A 7700-nucleotide genomic window follows, 5' to 3' on the forward strand; every position below is an offset into this window, starting at 1 on the left:
TGTGTGGTAGTACACGCCTTTAATCCCAACACTTGGGAGGCAGAGGGAGATTGACCTCTGTGACTTCAAGGTGTGGTAGCACACGCCTTTAATCCCAGTGCCTAGAAGGCAGAGACAAACAGATCTCTGTGAGTTCAAGGTGTGGTAGCAAACACCTTTAATCCCAATGCCTGGGAGGCAGAGACAGGCGGATCTCTGAGAGTTCAAGGAGAGCCTGGTCTACAGAGTTATTCCAGGTCAAAGAGATACAGAGAATATAAAATAAAAGTAAAAATAAACGAAATAGAGGTTAAAATAAAGCGTACAAAGATGGAAAATACACAGAGAATCTTGATACTGTATACTATTATGCTCTCTTTGAATTGTTTGAATGCTGAGGAAGGAGCAACAGCTGCTAAAAGATATTTGTTTATAAATGCTGCTGAACTAATCCATCGTAGAGATTTTGATGCCTTGACTTTGAAATTTGGATCTAAGGACATGATACTTTGGAAAGGAGTTTCTTATTTTGTTTTCACAGAGGATGAGACCCTGTTCATTTCTTCTATTCCGATATGGTATGATGGACCACGCCCTCCTGAACGGTTGCTGTGAATACCTTCAGAAAATTGCTTCGCTCAACTGCCAACTGAGATGAAACTAGCACACAGGTTATACCATGAAAGACCTAATTAACGACGCCCCCATTCAGCAGGAAGCAGTTTGGAGAGAAAAAACTGCGCCCATGTTCCCAAATATTGTTTATAAATGTTCTTTTACATTTAAAGGGGGAGATGATATAGGTATGAATAATTTACATTGATATGGATTTTGCTTTAGTGATTTAAATTTAAGGTTAATTTTGTAATGTATATAGGTTGTTAATGAATAATCATTAATAATAGTTAAGTTTGTAGTCATGTTAGTTAAGATTTTCTAGATGTGCATAGATATATTTTAGATAGGCATTCTTCATATTTTTCAAAGATTATAGAATATGGCATTTTAAATGTTTTAATAACTTAGGACTTTTCATGACAATGAGACACTCTGCTCCTGGCAGCACCAATCTACTTCAAGAGGAAGATGGGCATCGAAGAGGATCCTTATGGAGTTTGATAGCCATTTGGGCAAGAAACTGCTCTTGCCTGGACTATTGCATAAACTGGACACAGAGAACCCGCAGAGAGAGGACTGCTGAACTTGCCTAAAGGTGAGATGATCTTTCGGGGTTCCTGATTCATGAAAGAGTCTGCAAGACATTCTTCAGGACAAGCAGATAGTGACTGCCTTTGAAATTTCCTGCTTTGTGGAAATGTCTGCTGGAAACTATGGGCCTGTAGGCCGAAGATGGATGCCCCAACGGTACAGAGGAACTTTGGGTGACTGTCCAGGCAGCGAGATGTCTCTGTCATTTCTAGAGCTTTCTATGTTAAGTTAAAGCCTTCTTTTTTTTGTTTAAACAGAAAAAGGGGAAGTGATGTGGGAGTGTCATATATCAATCTGTTGATTTCATTGGTTAAGTTATAATAAACCAGCTGCTTGGCCTCATGGCTGGAACATAGATGGGAGGAGTAAACAGAATAGAATTCTGGGCGGAAGAGGAAGTGAGGTCAGACTCTGCTCTGCTCCCGGAGAGACCCGACAGCTCTGCTGGAGCAGAGACGCCATGCTCAGCTCTCCCGGGTAGACGCGATAGCTCTGCTCTCTGAGGCACACGCGATGAAGATGGATGTAGGCTAGAATCTTCCCGGTAAGCGCACCTTGGAGTGCTTACACACATCATTAGAAATGGGCTAGTCCAGGTGCGAGAATTAGCCTGTAAGGGCTAGAGTTCATGGGCCAAGCAGTTCTTTAAATGAATACAGTTTGTGTGTTGTTATTTCGGGCATGAGCTAGCCAAGCGGCTGGGGTGTTGGGATGCAGCCCCGCCGCTCCTTATTTCAACAATCAGCAACATGGCCCCTTCTGGTTTTGGCTTAGTTTGAGTAGTAGGGTGCTGGGAGCCGATTTGAGTGGCTGCCATTACAAGATGGCATTTGGCCCCGGCCTCGCTTGATACCATAATAAAGGTTGCAGTTCTTCCACCAGAAAACAGGGTGAGTTGTGATCTAGCTGCCTACACTTCCCCTGACCGGCAGGGGAACTTCCTTGTGGTCTGTAATTGACAGGGATGTTCCCCTGCTTTCTTTCCGGCCAGTGGGTCTCCAGAAAAGCAGTTAAAGTATCAAAGGTTGCTAGGCAGACTCCCTATATAAGCAGCTGCAGCTCAGCGTTCGGGGCCCCTTGCTTTCTGCTCTCCCTTCAACCAAGAGGCTTCAATAAAGCGTGATTTGAGAAGAATCCTCGTCTGGTAGCTGTTCTTTCTTGCTGGTCAGGGAGTTCGCCACAGTAGGGTTTGAACGTGCTAGACAAGGGCTCTACTGCAGAGCTACCTTCATGACCTCTTTCTGAGTTCTGGATTTTATGCTGTACCCTTTCCCAGAAACCCTTTTTCCTCCTCTTGATGATTCAGATCCCAGTTGAGACAGTGACCACCTTCTCATTCCACGCGGATGACCTGGGCACCTACTGAGGACTTCCACCATCCCTGCCATTTCCCCTGTTGCCTACACATCCTCCTTCTTTTGGAGACAGGGTTTCACATAGCCCAGGTTGGCCACAAATCTATTGTGGAGCTGAGGGATGAGCTTTAACTTTTTTGTTCATTCCTGTATGTGTATTTATCTGGTGACCGAGAAAGCCAGAAAACTCATCGCACAGCCTGGACCTGGAGTTACAGGTGATTGTGAGCCACCATATCAGTGCTGAGAATTGGACCCAGGTCCTTTGGAAGAGCAGCTGGTGCTCGAAACTGCCGAGCCCGAGCCATCTCTCCAGCTGCAACCTTGAACTCTTGATCCCCTGACTCTGCCTCCAGGTGCTGGGATTTCAGGAGTGTGCCTCCATGAGTAGTGCTGGCAAGCAAACACAGGCTTCCTCTTGCTCTCCCTACTCAGCTACATTCCCAGCCTCTTTCATCACTCTGTTGGCTCCCTGTGGCTGGGAATTGTACTTTCTTGCCATTGCTGTTAGGACAGCAGACTCAATGCACAAATTCCAACTTGCCCCTTATCTGACACCACCACTGAACTGGGTACCCAGCTCAAAGCAATTTCAGAGAGGTGTTTCAGATGCTAAGGCCAACAACCTCTGTCAGGGCAGCTGTACCTCTGGGACCCAGCTGGTCCCTGGCAGACAGCAGGGACTCAGCAAGTTTCCGTAGTTGGAGTGGTGGTAAGCAGAGGTGCTATAATGGATCTCAGAGGGGAGAGCAAACTCCTAGATGAGGGGACATAGAGATTTGAGGTCCCAGCACCAACATCTTTTCCGTGGTGATGCCTTCTCTGGTAGCCTGAGCAGGGTTCTCCCAGGAGCTAAGTCCCAGTCCTAACCCTCTGGGACCTGTGAATGTGACCTTGTGTGGAAATTGGGTCTTTGCAGATTGTTAGGATTTAGGCTTTTCTCTCTTGAGTTTATGAGTTAAGTTGGTCCCCAGTGTGAGCCTTCAAAGGGGAAGAACCAAGTGTAAGGTAGGTAATTAAGCCATGGGGGGGGGCACTGTCTAGAAGGAATTAAGGCAGTTCTCTTGGGACCCAAGTGTTACTGCTTGGGTGTTGTTATGAAAGAGCAAGGGTGACTCCAAGCTGGTCTCTCTGGCTCCCTGTCACGACGGGTGACTCTCCTTGAACAAGTTCCACGACCTTCATCATGGCCAAGCCAACGGAGCTGACTGATGCTGGCTTTCAGCCTCTATATTAAACTTTGTCATTGTAACCAATGGACCCGACGGAAAGAATTTGATTGGCTCATGATTCAGAGGGTTCAGCACGAGATCCCTTATCCCACGTGCACGATCCAAACATTATGGAGGTGTGAGAATGTGGAGATGCTGTTTTTACTCACCTCTTGGAAGACAAGATTTGGAGACAAGGGCAGACTAGAAGAGGCCAGGTCAAGATATCTCTCCAGGGACACATTCCAGCCATGACTTCCTCTAACCAGGTGTTATCCTACCCTCCACCTCCCAGTAATTCCATCATATGAATCTGATCCCTTCATGCAGTCAGAGCGATCAAGATATCTTCATAGGTCAGGCAGTGGTAGCTCATGCCTTTAATCCTAGCACTCAAAGGCAGAAGCAAGAAACCCTGTCTTGAAAGAAAATAAATAAAACTCTTCTTCTTGTTTTTGAGACAGGGTCTCACTAACATAGTTCGAGGTCTTCACTGGCCTCGAACTATGTAGACCAAACTGCCAAGCTGGCCTCAAACTCACCAAGATTCACCTGCCTCTGCTTTCAAGTCTTGGGACTATAGGTGTGCACCACTGTGCACTATAGGTGCTGGAGAGATGACTTCGCAATTACAAGAGCATAACATAAAAAAAAAAAATCTTTGGGACTGGGGAGATGGATGTCTCAGTGGTTAAGAGCACTGGTTGCTCTCCCAGGTTCAAGTTCCTGCACCCACATGTCAGCTCATAAACACAGAACTCCAGTTCCACACAACCATCATGACACCTTCTTCTGCTCCCACAGACACCAGTTACATGCATGGTGCACAGGTATACATGCAGGTAAAATGTTTGTGATATAAAGAATAAAATAAATTTTTAAAAAAGGCAGAGGCAAGACTGAAACCGCACAATTTCCAGCCAGGAGACACTGAGGAGAAAATATAGAGCACCCTTTCTTATCACCTCCCAAAGGAACCAACCTTGCCAGCACCTTGACTTTGGTCTTCTGACCTACAAACCCTGGCTGGCTGTTGTTTGTGGGACATTATCACTGTGCCCACAGGAACTAGTACATTCCAGAGCTGTTTCCTAAACTCAATTGTAAGATTCTCCTTCCTGCTCCCTGGCCTCCAGCAACCACTCCAGTGCCAGATATTACATCCAGCCTGTGGCTACCAGCCACTGAGATGGCCCCATTGCCACAGGGTCTAGTGTCCCTGCCTGTACAAGTCTCCATCTGGCACTGGACAGTTAAATCTTGTAGAAGTGATGGCGTGAGGTCCCTAGGGAGCCAGCTTCCACACTTCAGCTCTAGAAAGCATCTCTGATCATGTAGGTCTGGGTGCTGAGTGTTCAAGAAGGATGAGAAGCCTATGTCACAAGGAAGCCCAGCTTGCCAGCTGAGGGACCATACTGGAGAGGTCGTCCAGTGTTCCTCACACAGCGACTGAAGCCCTGTTCAACAACACTTAGATCTCATGGGAGATCCCAAGTCAGGGCCACTCAGTTGAAACTGTTCCTGAATGCCAAACATGCTAAGTGTGGGAGTTTTAATGAAACCTGTCCCCACAGTCTTGGCATTTGAACACTTGGTCCCAGATGGTGCTGGTTAGGGGAGGTTTTGGTGGTGGGGTCTTGCTGGAGGAAGCATGTCACTGGGTGTAGGCTTTAAAGGCCTCACCCTACATCTAGTTTGCTCTCTGTGCTTCATGCTTGCCATCGAAGACATGGATTCTCCGCTGCCTACTCCCTACCTCAAGCCTGCACTTGCTCCTCCTGGAACCACAGCCCAAATGAAGTTTCCTCCTGTTCTTTTGGCCATGGTATTTTTTTGCTTGTGTATGGGTGGAGTAGGGTGTTTTACCTGTGTGTAGTCTGTGCACTTGCATGCTTGGTGCCAGACGAGGTCAGAAGAAAGCACTGAGTCATTGTAACTAGGGTTACAGATGGGGTTGTAAACCACCACTTGGGTACAGGGAAATGGTCCCTGTCCTCTGGAAGAGCTATCTCTCCGGTCCCAGCCATGGTGTTTCTGTACATCAGCAGAAAACCAAGTGATACAGTAACACACAGCTGTAATCTCAGCACTTCGGAGGCGGAGGCAGGAGGATCAGAAGTTCAAAGTCATTCTCAGCTGTGTAAAGAGTTAGAGGCCAGCATGGCTACATGAAATTGTCTCAGCTGTGGAGAGAGTTTGAGGCCAGCCTGGCTACATAAAATTGTTTCAAAAGTCAAAGCCAAGGACTGGTGAGATGGCTCAGAGGACAAACGTGCTTGGGGAGCAAGCCTGACGACCTGAGTTAATCCCAGAACCCACAATGGGAGGAGAGACCAACTCCAGAAAGTTGTCCGCTGGCCTCTAAATGTGTATTGTAGCCCACACGCACATCTTTCTCTCACACACAAATAAAAATAAGTAAATAGCTGGGTGGTGGTGCACGCCTTTAATCTCAGCATTTAGGAGGCAGAGGCAGGCAGATCTCTGTGAGTTCAGGTCAAGCTGGTCTGCAGAGCAAGTTCTAGGAGAGCCAGAGCTAAACAGAGACGCCCTGACTGGAAAAACAAATCAAAACAAACAAAATCTGTCCCTGCTTTTTCCTAAGAAAAACACTAATTGGCAGATGACTTCCCCAGGTGTACTGGGGAAGGCCCAGGGGCCAAGCCTGGGTAGCCACTGTGTCTCCAGAGCCCAGTTACGCTGAGACTGAGGCCAGAGCAGAGGCCCTCGGGCTCAGGAAGTGAAACTGAAGGAGTGGATCCTCATCACCAAGCTGGGCCACCTGGATTAGGACAAGAAACCCTGGAGAAGGACCTTTCTCCTTCCTCATTGAGGGATCTGAGACTATATTACCACCCCCCACCCCCCGCCAAGAGTGTACGTTGAGGTTGAGTTTTATTTGTTTCCAGCTAGAGATGGCGCCATTCGTGACTAAGAGCCAGGCCTGTTTTTCCAGAGAACCTGGGTTCAGTTCTCAGCACCTACATTGGGGGGCTCACAGCCACAGACAATTCCAGTTTCAGAGGATCAGATGTGCCTCTGACTTCTCTGGGCACCCACACTCATCTACATTTACAAACACACATACATGTAATTAAAAATTTTTTAAAAATCTTAAAAAATAACAGAAGACATTATTATGTCTACATGAGTTTGTGTGCACCATGAGTTTAGGTACTCTGTGGTGGTCAGAGTGTTGGGTCTCCTAGAACTGGAGTTACATATGGTCCTAAGCGACTTGATGTGGATGCTGAGAACTCAACCCAGGTTCTCTGGGAGAGCTGCAAGTGCTTTAATAGCTGAGCCGCCCTCCAGCTCAGGGATGAGGTTTTTATTTTGTTTTGTTTTTTCAAGACAGGGTTTCTCTATAGCTTTTGGAGCCTGTCCTGGAACTAGCTCTTGTAGACCAGGCTGGCTTCGAACTCACAGAGATCCACCTGCCTCTACCTCCCGAGTGCTGGGATTAAAGGCATGTGTCACCACCACCCAAAACAGGGATGAAGTTTTAAGGATCATACCTGTTGTAGAAAATTAGTTTAAGGGCTGGAGAGATGGCTCAGAGGTTAAGAGCATTGCCTGCTCTTCCAAAGGTCCTGAGTTCAATTCCCAGCAACCACATGGTGGCTCACAACCATCTGTAATGAGGTCTGGCGCCCTTTTCTGGCCTTCAGGCATATACGCATAAAGAATATTGTATACATAATAAATAAATATTTTAAAAAAAGAAAATTAGTTTAAGATGTGTTACATTTGTTTATGCTGTAGAACATTTGTTTAATGATGCAAAGATGTGTTGCATTCTCTTATGCTACATTTGTTTAACTCTTTGAAGCTGTTACTTTGACTAAAATACCTGATTAGTCTAATAAATAGCTGAACAGCACAAGCTTGGGAAATTTCCAAGTAGCCATGCCCACTTAGCTCTGCTGTGGCGGGGGTGGAGGGG

This window comes from Alexandromys fortis, unplaced genomic scaffold, assembly GCF_014885135.2.
Source record: "Alexandromys fortis isolate MF-2015 unplaced genomic scaffold, M_Fortis_MF-2015_v1.1 scaffold_3, whole genome shotgun sequence".
In the NCBI taxonomy this organism is placed as follows: Eukaryota; Metazoa; Chordata; class Mammalia; order Rodentia; family Cricetidae; genus Alexandromys; species Alexandromys fortis.